The sequence below is a fragment of the Maylandia zebra genome, linkage group LG18, assembly GCF_041146795.1.
Source record: "Maylandia zebra isolate NMK-2024a linkage group LG18, Mzebra_GT3a, whole genome shotgun sequence".
In the NCBI taxonomy this organism is placed as follows: domain Eukaryota; kingdom Metazoa; phylum Chordata; class Actinopteri; order Cichliformes; family Cichlidae; genus Maylandia; species Maylandia zebra.
The window spans coordinates 28674060-28700376 of NC_135184.1; the positions used below are offsets into that span (position 1 = coordinate 28674060).

Consider the following 26317-nt stretch of genomic DNA (forward strand, 5'->3'; position numbering starts at 1 on the left):
TGTGGCCTTGGTCGCCAGGGTTCTCCTCGTATTTTACTTAAGGTCGTCCTTTCTGCCATTTCTCCTCTAAGCAGCTCCGTCTCCTCCAGTTTAATTGCTGACCTTCTTCCAATTAAAGTGACGAGGACAGGAGTTGGGAAATCACTTTTGTATGACTGCTGTAGAGGAGCTGGTAGGAACCATACAGTACTATGCATAGTTTACTTCCAAGGACTTTGACTTTCTTACAATTTTTTAAAATGGTCTTGATCAGTAGCCCTTCAGCTTTCTGAGGGTCTTTCAAAGTTTTTCTTTGGATATTTGCTGATTTCCACTCATTTTCAGTCCAGTCCTTATACTGACCATTTTTAGAAGGTTTATGTATTTATTTAATAATATGTGCTATCACTTATAATGCTGAGATATGAATCATCAAAGCCTGAAAAAAGAAACATCACTCAAGTAGTGAGCCAGTTTTCTGTCTATACATCAAAGACAACTTGGCAAAGAACCCATTTTAAATTGTATCTGTAGGATAGATGATGGATCTTTAGGCACTCTGTTACTCTTAGCCTCTAATAAAAGCATTTAATGTGTAACAGTTTCTTCAGTTGCATCTATAAAAATGTACCAAGAATCTATCATAGTTTGACAAATATAAAGCAGTATTTTGGTAACAAGAACTATTAGCTGAATACTTGGCGTATCTCAGCATAGTGTGCATTATGTAAATAAAAAAATCAGAAGGAACTGCTCAAGTGGAGGACAAAAGAATCGATCTAAAACAGATCAACTGTATGTGACAGTCATGTCCTTAAGAGGTATTAAAAAATTCAGCAAAGACCTGAAACAAGGACTGAGAGATGCATCTTGGCCTTCGGTTGATCCATATTTCCCATTTTCTTAGCAATAGATAGATAGATAGATAGATAGATAGATAGATAGATAGATAGATAGATAGATAGATAGATAGATAAAAAATACCAGCATAAAGCATCTGTGGCATAGCAATTGCATTCTTACACGTTTTTTCTTTTCATTAGAACTTTGGAGCTTTGGTGTGATCTGAAGGCTGTTGTAAAATAGGCGCGACTACAATTTGAAATTCTTTTCTATAAATGAAATTCAAGGCAAAGTCATTTTAAATGTGTGACTGAACCAAGCGTACTCAGACATTAAGTTTGAAAGATACAGCAATTGCTTGTTGTTGAGCTTCTCCCAGTTTTCATACAAGTCACTGAGTCAGAAACTTATAATTAAACGGATTTCATATAATTTCGTCGTCAGAATAAGGATTTTAGCTCACATGGTAGTGGGATTTTAATATTTCCTGGTAATATTTAGACATTTTATTTATCAATAACAGCTGTCGATATGTATGCTGATCATAACAGTGTGTTTAGAGTTTAGATGGAGTTACAATCTTAGTAGCAGTATAACTAGTTTGCATTTCTCTGTGCTGTGCTGAAAAAGTCACTGTTTTCTAAATCAAACAGCATGGGGTGAAAGTGCCGTAGTGTATCAGAAACCACAGGAGCTGTAGAGCATTTCCGATGCTCAAGCACAGGGAAGCTTTCAGCTAAAATCTGATGGAAAACTCGAGATGCATGCATGACTCCATCACCGAATACGGTTATGCAGGTAAAGCCGACAGAACCGCTTCCATTTGACAGTGACATCATGTACCAATTCTTGGAATGAGGTCTAACACGGGAGCAAAGGAAAACAGACTCAGGAGCTTGAGACTTGGTCTGTGCCATGACTGTGCTTTGAAAAATTCATGAGTTTCATTGTTTTTGTTGCCAAATTGCCAAGGTTTTGGAGCTGTGAGAGCACCTCTTGTTAAATTCAGAATTTAAATGAACTGCAGATCTGTTTCACTGATACTTTTATTCACCAATTTGGTTCATTTAAAGTAATTTGTTTTAAACGTAGCTTAAAATGTAATATTTTTGAAAGGCTTTTGTAGCTTAGCTTGCTACGTTAGCTTCAGTGTCATTTGAGGTAATGTAGAATAACTGATGGCTTACTCATATGCTTCCCAAGTAGCACGTTCTAAGCTGTGTAACAGCCTCTGTTATAGCACCACCTGGTCTTCTTTTTTTAATGAGCAGTGAGTAAATCCACAATATGTTCTTAGTGAATGTAGAGCAGTGACACGCACCTGTCCCTTTAGCCAGGTCTCCCTGCTGGAGTCTCAAATACTTCTCTTTTGTGACAGCCATCAAATATCTCATCAAATATGAACACTTTAAAGTACTCCTTGGTCTCACATCCAAACCCATTTGGTAAATGCAATTTTTCAGTGTACAAAGACATGTTTTAACCTAAACAACGACCTGTTTCGAAGTTAATCAGTTAGTTTTTAGTGGCTGAATCTAACCGGTGAATGAAACCAAGGGTAAGCAGCAAGTTAAAACAATAGAAACAAACTGCAGCACTACTCCCACAACCTGTGCAACTGTTGGATCAGTCTACGTTCCACATGCATTACTTGCACAGGGTGATGTGCTATTTGATAAAAGCTTTGCCAAAATTGGGGTAATGATGTACTGGAGTAGCAGATTTGCTAACTGAGCTGAACCTCCATCAAGGATGGTGTTTTGGACCTGAGGCCTGGAGGGCTTCTTGGAGGAAAGCTGGGCCCTGTTTTGATCTTTGTGGGTGATGAGGAGTCTCACGGTGCTGGTAGCGCCTTTAAACCTTCACCGTACACCAAAATCTGTTGGCTGTTACCTCCTCATGTTCTTCTGATGACTCCCTGTATGAGTTTGCTTTGCTGAATGCACTGATGTTAACCTACAAGTAACCTAGAGAATTTGTGTGTGTGTCTCGGTGTGCAAACAGTCCACATATTCCTACGTTTTTCTGTATGTCTCTGTGTATCCCTGAGCCTCTGCTTGCCTTTTTTTTCTTCCCCCTCACGCACTCATGCTCTCTTGTGCTTGCGCGAACACCATCAAAGCCTGCCACCCCGCCGCTCTACTCAATTACACACCCAGGCTTTTAAAAAGACACCCTCAAATCCGGCTCCCGCGTCTCCCAAGGTCAACACTGCTTATTCCTTGTGGCATTTAGCAAAGGGAGAGGATTACACTGGTACGTATGAACCAGGTATTGGCTGTACATTATAGCCTTAACAATAAGGAAAAAAACCAGCCTGCTTTGTGGGCTCGTCTCTTCACAGAGCCCTTGAATTTCTCACTATCCAAAACATGATTTTAGGAACTAAGTGGGTTTGTTGTGTGTTCAGTTTTGAAAGCCATCGGGGGATTTCTTGTGCCCGGAGGAGGCAGTATAGCAAAGGGAAAGTAGGCTACGGTGCAGATTGGAGGTTTTTTGTCTAAATGATTAGTGGAGATTGTGGGATATTTTCAGATGCTTCACTGGCAAACATAACGCTCTAAACACTCTTTATCAAATGGCATGCATTGTGCTCCAAATGTATTTGGACAGGACCTTGTTTCTGTTAGATTTTAGTTCTTTGGTGCAGGGAAGGCTTTTAATTTTAGACCCATCCATATCAAATTGTTAAAGAAAAAGCGCTTTTTGAACAGCTGTGTACGGCAACAACGCAAAAGCAGCGAGAAATCGTTTTCTGTAGCCTCCTGACACAAATTCAGAGTTATAGAAGTTTTATCCCAGAAACATGATTCCACTTAGAAGTGTTAATACTGGGAATACCCGCTTCTCAGCGGGTCTGCTTTTTATGACACAAGTAAACTGAAAAATGTTTGTTTTCAGCGACGCGTCGTTAACAAGCCAGACGGCTGTCTGTTACTGTCTCATTTCACATCAGCTCTTTTCCTGATTAAGCTGTTAATTATGCCGGTGCAAAGTGGAATACATGGATGAGTAATTGTGTGAAAGTAAACATGGGTACTGGGTATCAAACGCAAATAATTAACTATCTGTCACCCCGCTTCAGGACTGCTATAGTAAATGACTTTCTACTCTTCTGGAAATCCGGCAAAGACGATAGGGCTTTCACAGCTTCATATAATTTGTAGCAGGACCATAGTGGTGTTGTTTGAGGGCTGATTTGAAATTTCATACCCTTGTTTCCATGTAGTCATTTATTCAGACATGTTTTCCCATGTTTACTATAGCTGAATAATTTATGGCTGTGTGTACTCCAAGCTGAATTCTCCCTAGGATAAATTGAAAAAGAGGCTAGCTCAACGGCTGGAAGAGTACCTAAAAATAAGATGACCACTTTATTTATTAACACGTAACACATATTAAGTCCTACCGCTCGATAAGGGAGGGAAACATGGTTAAAATTTTAAGATGCCCTTTTTTTTCTTAAAGCCTTTAAAAAAATATATTAAACTTTTAAAACTTTATCAAAATCATCCAACCTTTACCTTTTCAACCTCATTTTGTTTTAAAAAACCTTTCACACACGCTATCAAAATTAAATGCTAATATCGCCCTGTAGCATTTTCTACACCTGAGAAAATGACACATAAAAGACAGAACAAAGAAAAGGAAAGCAAAGATGTGCAAACACCTGACATCTCAAGAACACAAAAATAAACATGACCCAGTTCTGCCTGTTGCATTAGAAAACTGCAGTGTATTAGAAAACACAGAGATGAATGTTAGATGGAAAACGGGGATCATTTCATTTCATTATAATAATCACATATCGATGGACTTAATATTAGCAGCGACCCAGTTAAGATCAGAGTGTTATACACTAACACGGCCTTTGTGCTTTTGACAGATCAGACTTCTGCCATAATGTTAGCTGAGGACACTGTTTTACTGTATTCATGTAACTTGGTCATGTATGTGCGTAAAGTATTTATAGGTGCACATTACACTGTATAAGATGTAACGTTTATCTTCCCGGCACAAATGCAGCTTTGGGAGCTCTGCACTTTGATCTCACCTGCTAAATTTTTATCAACTAACTTGTGTATTTGAAATGGAAGTGGAAGGTAGCCTCAGGTTCCCTGTGATTATTTATGGAATTATATAGGATATATTGACAATATATACACAATTCAAGGTCCACTTGCAAGCGTCTGGATGTCTCACTTGTGCTGGGTTGAGTTTAAGCTTGAGATCTCATTTTTGACCTTGGATAAAGTCATTTGAGAAATCTCTCACCCCCCCCATCCTGAATTTACTAAAAGCTCTTCAGGAGGCTTCAACAATTAATCACAAAATCCTTGCCAGCAGATGGAATTGACTACATTTTTTACTCCAGTTATATATATCGATAAAGAAATCAAAAAGGAGAGAATATGAATAAAAAGCTGAGCCCTGTGATAAAAAATTAAACAGTATAGTGGAAACATATTGTGAAAGCCACTAAGAGACCTTGCTTTAGAGAAATCTTAACTAATGAATACTGTACTGTTTAAAAAAAAAGGTTTGATTGGTCACCTCTTAACTTTTTTTTAAACTCTTTTTAAAAAACATCCTCAAACATAACATAGGAAGGTTCCTCTTGGGTCTGCGCATTTCTTGTTAATGAAATACATTCAGTAAAGTCCTCGGGCTTTTCACAAAGCCTAATCGCTTTCCTCACATTGCTTTAGTTTGTCCTTATCATACTAATTTAGAATTATGAGATCACGATAAGAAACTCTGTCGTAGTCCTTATTGGTCCTAGCTGTTGTAATTATGTTACGCCGTACTATAACATTTCATGCAAACGTAGTGCTAAAGCTATTGAATAGATAAACACTTTAAAATGTGCGTATAGCACTGTGGGCTAAAAGAAAGGGGCTTGCATTTCAGAGCCAGGGCTTTAAAAGCAGATTGAGAACAATTAAAGCATGTCAAAGAGTGGGGCAAATAATCAAAATCTACTTTATTAAGTGATCGACATCAAAAATGATTCAAAACCACATTTGAAATCAGGACCACTTAAAAAAACTGAAAGTGAAATGTCACTCTGTGTATGCGTCTTCTCGGTGAAATGTCAGCATTTCATTTGATCTGGCCCAATCCTATCTGTACACCAATTCTACCACCTCGAATACGTCTGTCGGCTGTCAAAGGGCAAAACATTGATTCAGAATCTTGTAACGGTTGGAGCAGCAGACTCATAGAAATTCCCAAATGCGTCCGGAGACGCATAACTTGTGCTTGCTGAAATGTACTGGGCATGAGCAGCTACAACTCTGCACGGTGACAACTCCACAGATGGAGGCTCAGGTGCCGCTTTCCTGTTTTTATGTGGTTTCCAAACAACCTTGGCTTGCCAACGGTGCCACGTAAAAACGTTGAGGGAGCCATCACTCTCCCAGCAGTTTGATGGATGGAAAGATAGATGAGCTGACAGATGACTACATAGGTAGCGCCGATAAGATCAGTGTCATTTTATGCACCGGGGAGAAGAGACAGAGGGAGAAGGAGCGATAGAGGGAGTAGTTCGGAGAAGGCTTCATCATAAATATTACTAATTCATTTCCCTGGAGAGCTCGGATGTAATAGAGAGAGTGTGAATGGGAGGAGACAGAAAGAGAGAACGGGGAGGTGTGTGTGTGCGAGTGAATACAAAACTCGGTGTGCGTATATGTTCAAGAGCGCCCTTTTTTTCCTGAAAGAGAGGAGAAAAAGAGAAAGATGGAGACGCTGAGGAAGGTGCGATAAAGTTGTCAAAGGAGTGAGACAACAGGAGGGAGCGAACGGGGAGTGGGTGAGAAATGGCTCAGAGAATGTAGAGGAAACCACAGAGAGGCTGAGGAGACAAGGAGACAAATGTGCAAGTACGGGCGCGGGGGTGTAATTGAAATGGAGGGAATCGGTAGGCATTAAAAAGGGTATTATGTCCTTTAGTGAGAATGAGACGCGCAAAAACCAAAAAAGAGGCGTAAGGACAACAAAGGGGGATGAGTGGGCGAGCTAAACGTGTACACACAGATTGACACAATGGCTTAACCTGTGCGTGTGTTCTTTATCTGTGGCTCGAGCTCCTCCTGCAGTTGTTAATGCTTTTCGGCCTCTGATACCTGCGCTCGTGTTTGTGCACGCGCCCATGCGCTTGCGCGATCAGTCAGAGGTTAGGAGACAGGATCGCACACAAGTGACAGACGTTGTCATCTCCTGTCAGACCCAGAGACGTGCACACATCCCTGCCTGCCAGCGCACGCAGACACACACAGGCGCACGCGCGCACGCATACGGACACACTCCTGACTCCCACTCGCTCTCAGTGTGTGCTCTTCACACACCCGGTACCCTTGTGTCCCTTATCACACACTCTCCCATCTGTTCCTGTTTTAAAACACCCTCAGCGCACAATCATTTTTAGTCATTGTGGCAGAAAGTGTCTGTGCTGAGAAATCCCACTCGTCAAACCATTCACTTTCACAGTCCCACCGTAAACTACTGTGGCTACTGTTAATGAACATTTGCCGTCCCCACCAAGCAATAAATTCCTCGCCTGGGGTTAATGTTGGTCATCAAAGTTTAATCATGAAGAATTATTCGCGCAGTATTAATCTTTAAAAAATAACATAAGGAGAACATGAGGGAGGGTGGTGCAGGTTAGAATTTGTGATTTGTATGTAACAGTGAAACCAGCTGGCATGAGCCAACATCATTTTCTCTTCTTATCTTCTTAGCAGTCCAATCACATTCAGCGCAATCTAATGCATATCGAAAATAACACACGTCCCCTTCAATAGGGCATCGATAATGAATTTAGTTAAATGCCATGACTAATGTGCATTTTGTGGACTAGTAATGGGCTCATCAGAGTTAGGGGACACACGCGCAGGCCAATCCGGTCCAACGCGGCCGCCCCCGTCCCCGTCGCACTGTCCAATGATCGCCACCCACGTGCTGACGTCTCCCATTGTTTGGACTGGGACGATAAAGACACGAAGCCGCCACTCTTTAGAATGCATGAAAGCAAGTCCTGGGGGCAAGTTCACCAAAGCGTGAAGGAGGGAGGAGGGAGACGACAGAACGGAGGGATGGAGACGGGGAGAGGAAAGAGGGGCGTAAAAGCAAATGGTTTTGTGGCGACAGTGATAATCAGGCTAACTAAAAATCCCTTCAGCTCACGCAGAGCAGAAGCGATGCTGGGAAATGAAATGAAGCAGGTTTTCACTGATGTGTTTAGGAGCTGCGATGCAGACACACAGATGTGCCTGCAGCTGTTAACGTACACATGTGCGTTTCTCTGCAGTTTATATGACGAGTTTAGGGCTGGATTACTGGATTTTGTTGAAAGCTGTGTGTACTGAAGCGGCCTTTAACTCACAGCTTTTAATTGTTGAGACTAAGTTGGAAATACTATTGTGTGCCCATGGACTGATATAAAGAGCAGTGATGAAACATTAGTCTGTTTGCACAAGCAGCTCTCAGCATCTTTTTTTTCTCCGTTGTTTCTTGTCCTCTGGAGGCTTCGCTGTCCTCGAGCTGCGAGGCGCCTGATTCAGCTGGATTTGGGTGGAAGATACGAGGGGGAACCCTGTTTTTAGCTGATTATATGTGTTTTAAGACCTTCTTGGAGAATTCACACGTACGCACTTGCTCACTAACACGTACAATGGCACATGCAGTGCAGCGCTTAAGCAAAAAAAGAAAAGAAAAAACACTCCGTATATGCAGCCAGCTCAGAGGCGTGAGATAGCGCCGAGACATGAAAAGCCTTTTCCTGAAATGGCTCCCTCATATCACAACGCACAATTAGGCCTGCCATTGCAGTGCCCTGGAGTCAATGGTGGCACAGTACAGAGCTCTGCTTGGATAGATTCCTCTAGGCTTTCACCCTGCGTGGGTATGAATTCTGCTGCAGCCCACTAACCGCATCGCCTGCACGTTACGTGTTCATGCGTGTGCGTGCCATGCGCCCAGCAGTTTGCGTGAGCGTTAAAGTATCAGGGTCAGCTGGCCTTGTTGGTAGTGGCTTTCTTTTTTTTCATTTTACCCCCCTTTTTTCCCCTCTCTTGCACTCTCTTGTTCTTCCTCACATATACATGCACAGCAAATGAGGCTTTACGCTGACATTAGAACCACATCAAATTGGCAGCTCCTGTGAGGAATCAGCAGGCAGAGCTTCCCCCTGATGAGCTTTTCTGAAGCAATCCCGTGCAGCCAACAGAGCCTCTGAGCAGAGATTCATTGCGCAGTAATCATCCTATACAACACGAGGTTTCCAAAAGACCTACATGTAGGCAATCCGGCCCGAGAGGCTCTTACATTCTCCACACTTTTCCTGCCATCGCAAGAGGAGAAACTTGGAAATTTAAAACTTAATTAAACTCCCCAAACAGGGCCTTTTCCTGTCCCTGCTTCCTTTTTGTTAGTTTGTGTATCAGCTCTGGCTTCTGTGGAAATTAGGTGAATCCATCACACCTTTTCCAGCAACTCCCGGGCCCTTTGCTCGCAGGGAAAGCACAAAAAATGCAAGGCGACAGGACGCAAAGAGACTGCCTTGACAGTTTTTTTTATTTTTTTATTTTCTGCATTACTTTTTCATCTGACCTGGCAGTGTGCCCCCTCACGCAGAATAATAGGAGCTAAAGCCATTCTCTTTTTGCCGAGCCATCAGTGAGCCATGGAGAGCCGGAGAAGAGGAAGTGATTTCCATGTTAATGGGAACCTTCTCAGCAGCGTCTAAACCTTTCCCTTCTTTCCTTTCCTTCCATCAGTGCTTCCTCGCTTGCCGTCTGTTTTGTGCTTACCTGGCTTTACCTGCTGTCGTTCCTGTGCGCTCAGTCGTTGTGGTGTTGTCTTGCAAAGATACCTTTCACCTCCCAGTCCCTGTTTACTTCTTCCTTCCTTCCCTCTGCAGCACTCTTTTTCTCTCTGTCGAGCTTGATGAATGGAGTCGCTGGACTGTGAGCGCTACATCCTCAACAGGGTGTGGCAGGCCATTGCTAGCTATCTCACATTAATGCGAGTGTGTGTGTGTGTTTCTCTTTGTTTTTTTCTTTCATTTACCCTGCCTCCTGTGGTATACATGGGCAAATCCTGCCTCAAACTCTAGGCCATAAAAATGGATTCTTGGAAATGAATTGGACAGATAAGAGCACTCTTCAAGAGTCTCTTAAAATCCCTTTTCCCCCGCTACTGCAGAACTACATTGATGTCCACTTGGCTGAACATTTACAATCCCCACCCTAACCCTTTGAGGATCCCTGAGCAGCCAAGTGAACATGCTCCCTGAGGTTTTTTTTTTTTTGCCACCCTCTCCTGCCCTCACCACACTCTTGACCCTATTCTCCCTGGGATCCTCAAAAACACAGCTGGAAATGGGCCAGCAAGTCATCTCCCCCAAGATATGATAAGTGGCTCCATCTACTATACGGTCTGTGTCAGAAAAACGGCGGTGGGTAAACTACTCTGCCTCAGGGGTGCAAAACGAATCGCCTCAGTCCTGCATTCTCATCCCTTATACATAAAGGCAGGCAAGGCCAAACTAAGCTCTCCCGAGACGGTTTACGGCATTCTTATAAATCATAAATATACCTCGCCATATTGGGTAAACAGATGATCAGTCTGTGAGCAGAAGGGATACAAAGTAAACTTTGTAGGATGCAGGAGACAGACGTGATGCCAAGATGGACCCTGCGGGGCCTTGCTGAAATCTGCAGCTTCCCGCTGTTTGAATGGGTTACAGATAGATAGGAGTTTCTTATTGTTTGATGTACATCAGTGGTTCCCAACCTTTTTCATCCAACATACCCCCACAGCCCTGTCAGATGGACAGTTAAACCCATTCCCAAATTAAACTCTTCTTCAACTGGATGTGTAAAACTTTAAGTTTGACATTTCCAAATGTATTGGCAGTTAACCGTACATTTGTCAGCAGTTATTTCAGATGTTCATCCACTGCTTTTACTCCATGTAACAGATAGTCATTGGTCAGTTTTATATGTGTCTGTTTTGAGGTTATTATATTTGTGTTCCTAGGCATATTATAAGGAGCTTTATTTCTTGCGTTATCAGGTTGCTTTGAGTTATTGGTTTAGTTTAGGTTACTCTTTGCATCTGTTTCTGTTCACTACATGTTCTTGTCCTCAGTGTATTCTCAGTTATGCCTGTGGTAGGTTCCCATTGTTGTTTAGTGTGTCTACCTGTCATGTTTCAAGTCTGTCGTCTGTTTTTTGGTTTAAAAGTTCATCTCATGTCTGTGTCTTATTATGGTTCCTGTTTTATTTTGAAAGAGTCTGGTGTTCTTTGCTCATTGTATCCTGTCATTATGTTTTATTCTAGTCAGCTGTGTCCTCATGTGACGCCACTTCCCCTAATCACCTCATGTGTGTATTTAAGTCCTCAGTCTCCGTGTTCAGTGTCATGTCGTCTGCATATACCCCCCATGGTTTCCTTGTCAAGGTCATAGTTTAAAAAGGCATAGTCTTGTTTGCCGTTTTGTTTGTTTATTTATTCTGTCAGCCAAATAAAGGCTCGCTTTATTTTTGAAACGTAGTTTTGTCTCCAACGTGTCTGCTTCTGCGTCCACCTCATCTTCACACCGGCGCACCCCGCTGTGACAGCATCCATAATGTTTAGATTTGTTTGTTCTGTTGTCATTAATTTGAGAAAAATAACTAAAAACCTTTTTATTGACAGTTTTATTCCAGAACCAACACAGATTGTTGGGATGTTACACGTTGGGAGGCATGAGAGCGGGTTGGAATGAATTTATACATGTGTTTTACTGTTGACATGAAAGTCAACCTAACAAAGCGTTATGTACGGTAAATCTGTTCACTTTCAGATCCTGAATCACTTTGGAAAACACTGTTAGAATTAAGGTTATGGTTAACGTTAGGGTGTCTGCTCTAAGCGTGTTTTATTGGATTCCATTGAGAACCCAGAGCGTTTCATAAGGACGTGGAGGGGTACTTTTTGTGTTACTATGTGACGCCTTGGGCGTGGCAAATCATCGTTATGTTACGCGTTGGGAATGATAATGCTCTGACTATCCACACTATCAGTTTGCTACTGTTTACTGTCAGCCAGCTATTCTAACCGTTTAGTCACTTTCAAAAGCATATATGGTTCCATGTGCTCCTATTTTTTCATTGCTTTTAGTTGACTTGTTAATTATAACAGTTTAGATGATCCTTCCATTTACTTCTGGCTGCTGCAGAGACACATCTGTGGTTGTACACACGGCTGGTTTGAAAAAGAAGAGTAAAGCAGTAAATACAGGGGTAGAGACTGAAGGAAGACAGAAGACTCGTCCTGCATTTATCCACATATACTTGCTTGGAGGAGGAAGCAGACTTTCATCAAAACTCTAAACTATTCTGACTTGAAAGGTGAAAGGAAACATCCACAGTCTGGGCTTCAGATGAAAACATCTGTCTGTTTTTTGTTTTTTTTTATCTGTAGGTGGTGTTTTTCTCTCTCCAGACATCGTTGAAGCTGTGCATCTGCGCAGTCATAGTTATTGCACAACTGTACGAGAACTCCCGTGTGGTTTAGCCCGTGTGTTGTAACTGCTGCACTTGCAATTAAGGGTTCAATTCTCATCAGGCTCATTTTGCAACAGTGCAGAGTAAACTGCTTTTCATAGAGTGTGCTAAACAGGAGGGAAAATATTTCTCAAAAGTAGTCTCATAAACTCTTTAAAAACATATTTTCTATATTGTTGTGAATGACAGTTTTTTTTTGTTCTCAGTATACACATTTATTTTAATTGAGGCAACATCTGCCAGCACCATTATTAATAAGTGTAAAACAATGATAATTACGATAAAAACACCAGGTGGAATTCACCGTCTGCTTCTCTTCTCTTTGTATTAGGAGGTACTTGCTGATGGTGTCTAGACAGACATATGTACACGTGTACAGTGGAATCAGAGATATTTGTTAATGATGTTAAGATTCTAAAGATTGCAAGTTGTGTTAAATATTTCTCATTTTTTAATTTTGCAGGATACAAAAGCAAACACATATTTCTTCCACAGAAATGCAAACGTTGCAGCTTGATGGCAAGTGGCCAAATGTAACTGGGCAACACTATGAGAATGCCATAGCCAACTTTTTAATTGGAAAATAGTCTGTAATTGTTTGTACAGGTCCTTATATAAGAAAGATGAGCAGATGTTGTTGTACATGTAGCTTGCTATCGCCAGTGTGTGAATGTGTGTGTGAATGGGTGAATGACTGAATGTAGTGTAAAGCGCTTTGGGGTCCTATGGACTAGAAAAGCGCTATACAAATGCAGGCCATTTACCATTTACAGTAACGTCTGTGTTAGGTTCTCAGTCATCCAGATCATGGTTGCCTTAAGAGCTTTAGAGAGAAGGTGACTGGACTTATTTAAGTTTCTGAAAGCTTCTTCAGTTCTGCAAACAAAAGCTTAGGGGGTCCCAGGTCTTTAATCCCTTTGGGGGTGGCCATTGGTCCACTATTTATCATGTGCTTCATCACATGATTAAAGTATTAAAATAGCACATACTGCCAAATTTACAGTTTAAACCTTTTAGAAGATGTGCTATTCCCAATTGAAATGAGAGAACCTTTTTTGGGGGGACCGTCCTCTTAGTCACAGAGAAAACTGTGGTGATTATAGCTCTAGAACTGATGCAAGCAAAGGCATGTGTTAGCCCTGTGATGAACTGGCATACTGTCCAAGGTGCATCCATCCTCTCACCCAGGGTCAACTGCCACCAACCTGTGACCCAGAATTAGATAAGCAGTTTACAAAATGTAACCCTGGATGGATGGTTGTCTGTCTTTGTGCTTATGCCAGGAACCAGGTTGCCTCTCAGGCCAATAATCATCATAAGTGCCTCTCACAAGAGGTGTAAGGAAGTCCCGTTTCTTCGTCGTTACGTGCATAACAAATAAGAGTCCTCATTGCATTTCCCAGCCCTGCTGACATTACTTAATGCATTCAATCACAGTAAATTAATTTGCAGAAACAATAATCTACAGTGTTTAATTTAGGTGCTGACAGCTGTTTTGTGGGTCTTCTTCTCCGCGGACTCACAAATGGATGCTTCTTGTCTCAAGAGGAAGCATTTCTCATCTCAGCAAATCTATGTCCAGCCTGCAGCCTGCCTCCAGGCTGGGACAACACTGTGTATTCATTAAAGCTGACCTCTGCATTTGCCTGCTCTTCACTGGTATATCACGACTGAAAAACCCCCAACAACTTTAACTAATTTCGTAGCTCTAATGCGCGCTTGTATTTGCAGAAGAGTAATAATGATTGCACCGATAACATAAACAATTAGGTAATAGGCAATAATTTCCAATAATTGTTAGTCCCTAATTAAGTTTTACATCTTCAGAGCCTAAAATAAGAGACGGAGGAAATGAAATGAAAGGAGAAACTAATTAAAATGGAGGTGGCTAATACCAGCGTGCTTTTTATCCTTTTATTTTCTCTATCCCTCTATTTCTTTTACTCTGTATTAATATTTCATCTAAAGTTCAGTGCTTTCTGCTTCAATAGACAGTAAAATCACTGCTGGAAACATAGCTCTCAGTCACATCTCTCTCCCTCTCTATCTTTGTCTCTCTCTCTTTTTCACCTCCTCACTCGCAGCCCTCCTTTGTTTCCTTTCACTCTGTTTTTTTCCTTCGCTTTAGCTCTTGCCGTACATTTTCCGGTATCTCCCGTCTCTCACAGTATCTTGTAGGTGGCGGCAAATGTCAGCAGTGAGTCTAACTGGTCTAACTGCACACTCTACTTTCCCATCTCTCAGTCACATCGTTCATTCATCCAGCCAACCAACTAGAGAGCCTGCTTGCACTTTGTCGTTTTATCATTTTGTCAGTGGCGCTCAAGAGTCAATGTAAAGCTTTTTAGCCACCTGATATCCTGGCTGGGCCACAGCTGGCGCTTGCTTTCTCTTTATAACCTTCAAAGTGGAATTCATTTAAAATGAATACAGAGCAGGTGACTTTGAGCAATACTTAAAGAAAGTTGCTGCAGAACACTTGGTGAATTGTTCGTATGGCTTCTTCCTGCGTCGACATAAAAAAGGCATCATTGTGGGATTGATGCAAGGTGCTGGGAGTCAACATTGTTTAGCAGTGAATGCACTTAGGCACCTGGGTGCGCCCACGCTGGCATGGAAGCACAGGCATTCACATACTAATGGATTAATGGACACACGCTCAGGCACACCCTGCCTTTTCCTCCTGCTGCATATGGCATTCGAACAGAGCTCAGTAATGGCTAATGGCCTACCTCTCTGCGCAAGGCAAGTTAAGCAGCAACATGCCGCGCTTATACCCCTGCAGCCTGTAACCAAAGAGATCCGTTTCATTATTAACCCCATTAGCACTGAGATAGAAGGTGCCACTTTCACTTTCTCCGCTGCCACTTCCAGTTTAATTTAACCCCCTAGTGGATCGGAAAGAATAAAATTTTTTGCCTAGGCAGCAGATGCGGCTCTGTTTTCGTCTCTTCATCCCTGCGTGAGCTATCACTCCATCCCTTTGTGTCGTGATTGCGCTCAAATTACCCTCTGCGTGCCTTGATCCTGCCTTCCGTCTCTCTTTGGCCTTTTTGCCTTAAGCCCTCTTGGGTATAAGTGCCTGCATGATGGACTCCCTCCACCCCCTTAAATGGATGCAGATTTTATTCAGGCTATTTCCAAAACCAGTCCATGCAGTTTAGCCAGCTAGACATTTTTTTAATGACTCCCCTAACTCGACTCTTTGCACCACCACCACCACCTCCACCACAAGAAACAACCCTCTGCTTTAGATAAGATGCGGTGGAGTCACATCCTCTTATTTTTTATTCCCACTCAACCCCCTGGCTCCTTCACTCTCCCCTCTGTGCTTTTCCAGCACAGGCCCCCGATCCGCGCTTGTCTTCAAAAAGTGCTTCCCTGCTGGGTTTTCACCCTCTTCATTCCCCTCTCTTCCCACCCCCTCTGTCCCTCTCGTGTTGCATCTTCCATTTCATGTGTGCCTGTCCTCCTTACAGTCACCAGCTCTTCCCCTTCCCCCTCCTGTCACCATCCAGCGGTACGTCAATTTAAGCACTTTTCCTGCACCTTTAAACCTATATTAAACTACAACCACTCTAATTAACTCTCACCGCCTGTCATTTTGCTTCATTTCCACATAATCCCCCATGCCAGCATGATCCCAATTCATCCAATCAGCTGCAAAAAAAGTGGCAGTCCCCAGACGACTGTAACATCTCTCACCGAACTCCCGTTTGACAGCAGTCATGGGGAAACAGAGCAGCCGCGTAGGTGAGAAAGAGATGTGAAAAGAGTGTGGTCTTATCTGTGAAGGAGTGCCCAAAATACAGCACAGGAGGGCTTTCGATCCTTCTCTCCCAGGCACAATTATGGCCAGCTCAGTGGGACGCATCTATATTAGTGAGACATGATGCATTGAACCAGCGTGACCACGCTGTTTGCTCGCAGCCCACTCTAATGACTTTACCTGCGCGAACAAAGGCAGAGGACGGGGCACAGCCCCTCTCCATTTCGATCCGACGTGTGATTTTTATCAGGAAACCTGTGCTGCTTTTTGAGGTTCTTTATGTGAGGAATGAGCTGGGAATCTCTCCCTGCCACTCACCATTTCTTTCTTCTCCCTCTCCCCTGCTGAATCGCCTCTTTCTTTCTTTTCTCCCAGTCCATCACAGGTGGAAATGATGTATGACTAGTGTTGCCAGATGCTCTCCTGTGTGAGCAGAAAGCTGATAATGACTTGGTCTAGCCTACTTTACTGGCATCACACCCCTTTTGTCACTCTCCTCTGGAGCGCTCCCTGTGTGTGACAAGTGTGCATGAGAAAGAGCAAGGCTGGGGGACTGCTGCTGTGTATGTGTGCAAAAGGGACTGCCGTACACAGCTTTGCTGTACAAAAACCCGATCAATAGAAAAGACCGTCTCTGACTTGTAAATAACTTCCCTAATTTGCTGTCTCATTAGCAACAGGCCTGTTTATGTTCGAGTTGTCTTCGTCTCAGCCTTCTGGTGCTGTGTCAGTCCCAGATGGTAGGCATGGTAGTCACACCACATAAACTGGCATTTAGCATTGATTCATTGGCACACGCTGTCCCTTTTAGTGGGCAGACCCCTGCAGGGCCACGTGGGAGTAGCCTTACTCTATTAACGGCAGATTTATTTTTTTTTTAAATCGCTGTTTCCTAGTTTAATATGCACATGTTAGGGCTCGGGAATGTTTCACTGTTGCAGGTTATTCAACAAGTAAACACCTAATAGAACAACTGTACAGTATGTGCGAGCTTTATCACCCTGCTGTAACATCCTCCGCTCCTCAAGCAAGGCTTTCAGCCAAACTGAGGAACCTGGCTGCAGGAAATTGCTCCCATTCAGCCACAACTGCATTAGTGAGGTCAGGCACTGATGGTTTTTGATAAGGCCTGACCCACAGTCAGTGCTCTAATTCATCCTATGCTGGAAGGTGCTGAGGTCAGGACTCTTTCCCATCAACCTGGGAAAATTCTTTCTTTATGGACCTGCCTGTGCAGAAAGGCACCTCTGCATTGAAAGGAGAAACATGGAGCTTTCTCAAACTGTTGCAAAAATAGTATGTTATGATTAGGGATGGGTATTGTTTAGGTTTTATCCGATACCAGTACCAAATCTGTACTTTTGAAACGGTGCCGGTGCTTAAACGGTGCTCGAACCAGTGCTTAAAGAATGGAGAACACAAAATTGGTCCAAAAACCTCTCATGTTCAGCTGTTTTTTTGTAAAAAGATAACAATGTTAGCCTTTTCTGCAGCTATAGGGAATATATGGTATCACTCTTGGCTGGAAGCAGTGCTTAAACAATGGAAAAAACACAAACTTTGTCCAAAACCTCTCATGTTTAACTGTTTTCCACTTTTTCTTTGGTCATTTTAGCCTTTTTGCCCAGGGTGAAGGGAGCATCTGCCATCAAACAAGAAGACAGCCGCATGTGACTACGACGGTGTTTGCTAGTTCACCTTACATGCATTAATTTAATAACGTGGTTAGCCTACTCAACGTAAATTACACACGGACAACATTAAGCTACTCACGCAGAAAAGAACGGCTGCTGCTGCCATCATCATCCTCATCATTTCTGCTACACTGGCAGGGCTAGGGGCCAGGACTCTACTCTTCGGGTTATTGGGGGGTGTTGCTAACTCCGGGTCCGATAACAGGCAACCCACCCGCAGTAGATGTGCCTGGTGTGAGGTCTTGCAGCAAGCTATCAAACACGGCGCATTTCTCGGCTTTTAACAAAATGCTATACGTCGCCAGGTGTTTCATCAGATTCGAGGAGTTACCTCTTTTGCACCGTATCACCTTAAAGCACTTGTTGCAGGCTGCTGAGTTTGCATCTTTTGCTGTGAAGTACAGCCAGATTTGACCGCTTTGCCTTGGGCATTTTTAATCTGTAGCTCTGCTCTAAAAGAACGTACGTACCTGGGCCCGCCTACTATCCTTGGAAAGGTAAAATGATTGGCTAGAATCCAAAGTGTATGACATTTCAGGAAAAAAAGCACCGAAATAAAGCACCGAAATGTGCGCTGGTTTTCGGTCTGGTTACTACCGTTTATGTCAGAACCGGTGCCATTATGGCACCGGATACCGGTACCCATCCCTAGTTATGATGTGATATGAAAACTTGCTTTGTTAAGGAAACCTACCTAGCTCAAACTTTGATTAACAGCCTAATGCTTCAACCACAGTAGGTAAAAACAGGTAAAAACAATGGTTGGACACTGCCAAAATTACTGCGACTACAGGTTTGTTGTGTGCAGGGTTTTTTTTCTGAATCCAACTTTCTTGCAACATTTTGGGAAGGCTCCATGTTTCTTGTTTCAACACATCAGTGCCCTCGTGCACAAAGGGGGGTCTATACAGAAAGAATCTTCACAGGTTGATGGGAAAGAGTCCTGACCTCAGCTACTTCTTGCAGTCTTGTTACCTCTGAATGGCTCCTTTGAAGATGGGGACCAGGTTTGCAACTACTCACGGTCAGCCACCATCTTCAAAGAGACTTTGGTGCATTAAGATGACAAAACAGCAACAAGACAGAGTCGGTCTGCCATCAGTTTGTGATTGAAGGAGTCAAATTGCCAATTACATGCAACCTATTTCTGATGACATTCCAAATATATACACAGAAATACACATAAAGTACTCACAGTGAGAGTCCAGCCAGAAACTCACAGATTTAAAAGAGAAATTCATAACATTCCTCCACAAATAGTGACGTGGTTGCTGCAGGGTGGTGATTTAACTCCAAAACGACATAGGCACTTAAATTTGAAATGAGTTGGGTTTTTAAAATCCAAGATAAATCTTTTTTGTAAAAACATTAACCTGATCACGTTCTTTCTTCTTCATCATAGGAGAGGACAGCTCCAATTTGAATTTGTTGAATTATTGGCCCGCCGTTTCGTTTTTGTGTTATTAAGCAACAGGAAGCTTGACGTTTAAATCATCGCGCACCGCTTGAAGGGACGTTTTGCCTGCCTGTCACGCCAATGCATTTTAAGCTATCTACTTGTCATGTAACACTTTTGGTCCACATCTCGAAAATAACCTTAATTTGCCAACACAGAGAGCAGAAATTGCATTAGCGATGGTGGCCTGGGCTGGAAAACACTTCTTTTTTTTTGATGCCAAGGTCAGCAGTTTGACTCTTTGTCCTTGCCAACACAGGTAATGATTTTACTTTTTTATATTTTAACTCCTAAAAAGGAACAGTGAGAGCAGTAAGAGTGAACCAAAGCAGTAAAATTACAGTAAAATTACAGTAAACAGAGGCTAAAATCTCTGCATGCAGAGATGCAGGAGGTTCCTCAGAACAAGCTACTTCTTTCACAGGTTTTTTGTTCCTTTCTAATAATATGTATATATATATATATATGTATGCTAATCAAATGCTCATTATCAGAACATCGAACAACACCCTGTTTCACGCTTCATATGTCACTGTTGACTTTTTCAGTAACAAACCACAACAACGATCTTTCCCTAAACCTAAACAGGCTGTTTGTGCAACTGTGACAAATATAATCAACACAAAAGCAATAAATGAAAGAGAAACATGTTTCAGCATTTTGAGACTTTTTGAGGCGGAAATACTAATTAACAGTGTCTCTCAGTTATGTTGATGAAACAAAATAAGGGCAGAACTGCGTTTTCCCCTCTCAGAACATGTTTGCTCGTTCCATTCAGAGTGTAAATGTCATTTTGATGAGACGGAGTTGCGAGAAAAGTTTCCTTTTACATGATTTGAATCGTTTGCACTTCATTGCTTTCGACAATGAAGATCCATTTAATTTTCAAAATAAAATAATGTAGGGAATTTGGGAGAGAAAAATGACTGCGTAGTCATGTAGACATAGTTACATTCTGGTATGTAAAGAGTGATGCGTATTAAGACACTGTGGGAGGTCATGTAACTGGGAGTTCTTTTTAGCACTTTAAATTGATCTTAAATCAATCGACTATTTATTTTTTCTATAACAAAGCTGTTAGTCTATATATTATAGTAAGTACATTGGAAAGAGCTATCACATCAGGTATATCACAGATATCAGCTGTGTGAAGCACTCCTTGAAAGAATCTTGAGTAAACTCTGGAAGATGGAGAGAGAGAGGCAGAGGAAGCAATTGTTCACCGGGAGGTAAATGAAGGAAAGTATAAAAGTGGGTAAAGAGCAGCTTGGAGAGCAGCATATGGCAATGGGGCCAGTTCATGGCCCTTTAGAGCCATAAGGCCAGCAGTGAGCTTAATGCGTCTGTCACATATACTGCTTGTTATGTGTGCAGAGAAAAGTCTGTGGTGCTAGCTAACAGCTAACCACTATTTAACCATGAAAAAAAACCAACTTCCTTTTGAATTTCTGTGAAGCTGTTTCATTTGTGCCGTTATATAATCTCCACTGAGAATCTCCCAGACCATTACAGCAGCGGGCGCAGAAGAACTGCGCAAATAAGCTAATATTAAACGAGTGCCGTCGAGGTGCAGGATTCCAATCAGACAGTGAAAAGGAATTAACACGGTCTAACCAGGTAGGTGTGGAGATCATAGCTAAGAAAAAAATATATTACTTTAAAAGGCAGCTCAGTGAAAAATGGGAAAGTGTTTGATTCACTGTGGTTTCATCTTGATCAAGAAAGAGTTTGCTCTAATCTCATCAAATCCATCTTGGCTGCTGTGTTTTTAGAGAATTTCTTTCCTCTCTGTGTTACTGTGGCTTTACAATGTTGAGTCTTAATTTGACAACTCTTTGTCAAATGACAGGGTCATTAATTTAATTTTTTTATTTTACTCCTGCCGAATCTGTAGCTTTAAATATTTTAATATGTGATCTAAGGTTACATTTCCCCTGACTGATTGAGTTGAGTCTGAAACAGCCCTGAATAACTTATCTCGCAGATAGATGACACAGAGAGGGTGACTCCTTGTTCTGTCACTGCTAATTTGCAGCGCTGTTCATTTTATGCAGAAAAGAGTTTCCATCTGTCCCTTCAGACAACAAAGTAGTGAAGTGGGAGCAACGTCAAGACAAAAAGGAAATTAGTCAAAGGCATTTTGTATATGAACCAACTGTTATAAATCCACACAACTTCAGTTATTTAGTAAATCATCCACATTTAAGTGATGAAAATATATTGCATGCATTACTGCTGGACAAGCATTTGGATAGTTTTTACTTTTTACCTATATTGTTGTTGCAACAGTAATAATGTTCTGAGTGTGGACCTAAATAAATACAAAGGACCACAAATACAAAGAAAAAAAGCAACAATTACAGCCTCAGTTTTGAGCTTTTGCAGTCCCTTACTGCGTTCCTGAGGGTGACAGCTGGAACAGGTGATGTGAAGGACGCATCCCACCCAGCATGGCGCCTGTTCCAGATGTTGCCCTCAGGAAGGTGGTACAGAACAACAAACACTAAAACAAACAGACTGAAGAACAGCAGATATCCCAGGGCTGTTGCAATAATTCATAATAAACAATAGATGACATTGGTATGTCACCTTTTCACTAACCTATACAATCTTCAGCTTGTGCATTTAGTAATGGTTCAAGCACGCGCATACACACACACACACACAGATAGATAGCTGTACATATCTATTTGTTTATATTTTTGTACTGTTTGTACTGCGTTTACAGGTAATTCTTTTTATTTGTATTTTTTCCAGAATAGTTAGATTGCTTTCTTTGCACTGACTGGGACAGCAAATAATTTTATTGTGTGTTTTTCACAATGACAGTGAAAGAATAACTTCCTGCGAACTTCAATCACTAAGGAAATATGCAGTGTTCGTTGCTCTGGGTGAAGTGAATAATAAAGAGGGTGGGGCACCAAAAACCTCAGTGTAACTGTAACTTGGTTGGTTGAGAGGAGGGTGGATTGATCGAAATATCGATAGTACTAATACCAATGCTGGTACTGTTGTGGGACTGATACAACCTCAATAGGATCAATACTTTGTTTCTGTCTTCTGTTTTGTTTTTTGATGAAAATACACCACAGACATACACTATGAAAAATGTCAGTGTTGACAGATAGTATCGACCGTCACATCTATTTTTTAATATCTCATAGCACTTAAAAGTGCTTTAGAGAAAGGTACAGTTATAGTCCGGGGCTTCAAGAACACACACAGTTTCAAAACACAAGAAAAACTGGTCCTTTTTTATTGTGTTAACTAATTATTGTCAAAAGTAAAATCACAGTGATTTAGCGGTCATTAAAATGTGTTCAGAATATGCAAACTTATATTGATTTTCATGTTTCTTATAAATGATGACACACTGATTTCCAATTATATGCTACCTATGTAATGTAATTGGTGTCTGTATACTGGACCTCTATTTACTTGGTATCGGATCAGTACCAAAATTAGCAGTACTGCGCATAGTTGCCTGTGGTTTGCATAGAAAAAACTGACTTGTCTGCAAACACTCACTAAATAACCACTCAAAAAAAAAAAAGCAACACAAACTGGAGATGGGGAATGTTCACCTTCAAAGTAAAAGTTGTGCCTTACCACTAACATGTTTTAAAGGACACAGCTTTTACTTTGTAGATGAGTGGTGTGTGGTTTTCCATCCCACTCTTGACAGTTTCACTACCACTTGGCAAATAGTTGCCACGTGCTTGCAGACAAGTTTGTGTGTTCCTTAAAAAACAGGCACAACTGAGGCTATGCTAGCAGCCATAGGAGGCTCTCAGTGCAGCACCGCATATGTCACAATGGCTAGTTTCACCTAGTGACAGCAAGCAACCTCTTGCAACCCCTGACTAACAAGCAAGGGGATACTCATTTTTCCTTGACAACCAGTTGTTGACAGGTGGTTTCCAACTTATCCCTATGTCTGTGTGACTGGGGGCCTAACTAAGTTAAAAAGAAAAGAAAACATAATCTAGACAAATGCACCAGTTGCACCACAACAAAGGCAACGAAAGTTAGTAGTCAGAGCCAAGGAGCTTACATACATGATGCAGCCACAGCTACATGACAGCTCTCTTAAAAATGTGCTTTCTCTTGCAAATGTTCAAATTCAAAAGGGTCAGTAAATGAAAATGTGCTTGAATGAAGTGAAAAAATTATACTTAAAAAAAGTGTGACGTGTGCTAACCGCCGTGCTTATAGTTGAATGAAACCATAAGCACTCGCAATTAACTATTTATTGCTTTTAATGTTTCATAGCGGCACAGCGAGACAGAAATGCTTCAGCCTGTGGCTTTGCTCGGCCCTTCCAAAACATTTGAGGGTGTAAACCTTATCAAAGCACCATCAAGACCCAGCCTGTGGTGTACCCCGAGGTGATAATCATAAACCCATGAAAAATAAAATACAAGTAAAGAAAATGAGAACTATTTGTGATGAATTGGGTTTTTTTACCTACTGTAAAGCCCACGGAAGGACAAATTAGCTATCCTTCTCATGCATCAGTTACTCAGATACAGGATACATATAGGAATAAAAATATCCTGTGCTTCTGTAACAATGTGCAGTTCAAAACATTTTAAGAATTTAAGAATTGCATCATTTTTTTTCTAATGCTGCTCAAAAATTTGAATCCTTGAATCAGGCTTGTGGCAGCGAAAGAATGTGTTTTCCTCTCAATGCCTCCCAGGAGGTCTTAAGATTTGTGTTACCTGAAAAAGGTGACAAGCTACATGTTTCATGTAGCTCTCAGGGCCCTTTGCCCTCCTTGCAGCATAGGCCAGTGACAAATTCTTGTGGGCTCCAGGTCCACGAGTGTCTTGTGATGTTTCTTGTTGTCTTTCTGAGGGTATGCCTGTGCCATCCCTACCTCTTCTTCCATGGGCAGTAAATCCCAATGCTGGAAGAATAGAAGCATTCTGAGGGCGACTAAGAACTAACAAAGCATGAACACTGGATGGAAATCTCTGCATTTTGCAAAAAACTTGTGCGAAGTCTTGAATAAATGTTCTCTCAGCTTGATACCATTAGTTCAAATTGGTTTGTACTGTGAGAACAGTTGATGTGAGAATAGCTCTACGATATCTTTACAGAAGAAAAGTAAAGCAAACATTTAGAGGCCGCACATTCAGCACATAATGCATCTGTCTGCTGTTTCAGTAGCATTTGTCATATCATCTCCTGCCAAAACTAGTTTCTTCAAAAATGACAATGTTAATCTGTTATTAAATTAGCAACATCATGGTGTTAACTGAAATGTTCTGAAAACACAGTGTACCTTCAGATTTAAGATTGCTGTTTCTGTAACAGTGTCTTGAAATTGCCTTGGGAAAACCTGAATAACTGAACAATATATATATATATATATATATATATATATATATATATATACTGAAACAGTCTTCTTGGATCTCTAATTCACCGCACATGAGAGATGCTTGAAGAAGAACCCAATTGGTAAATTTGCCTAATTATTTTCTTAGAAAAAACAAAAAATCATGAGAAACTACGGTATGTACCACCGGCAGATAGAGGAGGTGGCTGATATCCAGAAATCCTACCAGTGGCTGGACAAAGCTGGACTGAAAGACAGCACAGAGGCACTAATCATGGCAGCACAAGAACAAGCTCTGAGTACAAGATCCATAGAGGCTGGGGTCTATCACACCAGGCAAGACCCCAGGTGCAGGCTGTGTAAAGATGCCCCAGAGACAATCCAGCACATAACAGCAGGGTGCAAGATGCTAGCAGGCAAGGCATACATGGAACGCCATAACCAAGTGGCCGGCATAGTGTACAGGAACATCTGTGCCGAGTATAACCTGGAAGTCCCGAGGTCAAAATGGGAGATGCCCCCAAGGGTGGTGGAGAATGACCGAGCTAAGATCCTGTGGGACTTCCAGATACAGACGGACAAAATGGTGGTGGCTAACCAACCGGACATAGTGGTGGTAGACAAACAGAAGAAGACGGCCGTAGTGATCGATGTAGCGGTTCCGAATGACAGCAATATCAGGAAGAAGGAACACGAGAAGCTGGAGAAATACCAAGGGCTCAGAGAAGAGCTCGAGAGGATGTGGAGGGTGAAGGTAACGGTGGTCCCCGTGGTAATCGGAGCACTAGGTGCGGTGACTCCCAAGCTAGGCGAGTGGCTCCAGCAGATCCCGGGAATAACATCGGAGATCTCTGTCCAGAAGAGCGCAGTCCTGGGAACAGCTAAGATACTGCGCAGGACCCTCAAGCTCCCAGGCCTCTGGTAGAGGACCCGAGCTTGAAGGATAAACCGCCCGCAGGGGCGTGCTGGGTGTTTTTATATATAAAATTAAATATTTTAAGAGTGTCTTAGGATTGATAATGAATGCAGCTGCTCGTCTCCTTACTGAGCGGCGTGTCTCTATTACCCCTGTCCTTGCTGATCTGCATTGGCTTCCCGTTAAGTATCGCATTCAATTCAAAATCCTGCTGCTCACCTTCTGAATTATTAACAATATAGCGCCAAGCTACCTCATTGAGCTACTTAGATTATACACCCCTACTAGAGCACTAAGATCATCTTCCCAGTCACTCTTGGTACTGCCGAGACCCCGGCTGAAGACTAGAGGTGACCGCACGTTTGCCTTGGCTGCACCCGATCTATGGAATAACCTCCCCATCGCTATACGCAAGTCCGATTCCATTCAATCCTTCAAATCGCGGTTAAAAACCCACTTATTTAGCCTCGCCTTTTCTACCAGTTAAAGCTTGCTTGTTAGTTAGCTTAATGCTTATTCTTATCTTTGGTTTATTCTTAATTATTTTTAATCATTTTAAAATTTTTGACTGTTTTATCCCTTACACTTATTGCTCTTTTATGCTTTTATATGCATTTCTTTTTTTCTTTTGTTTTTTAATGCCATCTAACCTGCTAGCATGTTTTGGTACCTTGCCGTAGCCCTCAGCCTTCCCTCTTACTTCATCTTACCCTCTTACATGTTAAGGGGCGACTGTGGCTATGGGGCGACCGTGGCTC

General features: G+C 41.9%; 1 protein-coding gene across 2 annotated transcripts in view; it reads left to right on the forward strand.

Annotated features, from left to right (window-relative positions):
- Nucleotides 1-26317, forward strand: part of cdh24b (cadherin 24, type 2b) — a 167380-nt gene that overhangs the window by 95888 nt on the left and 45175 nt on the right. The gene's annotated exons all lie outside the window — the stretch shown is intronic.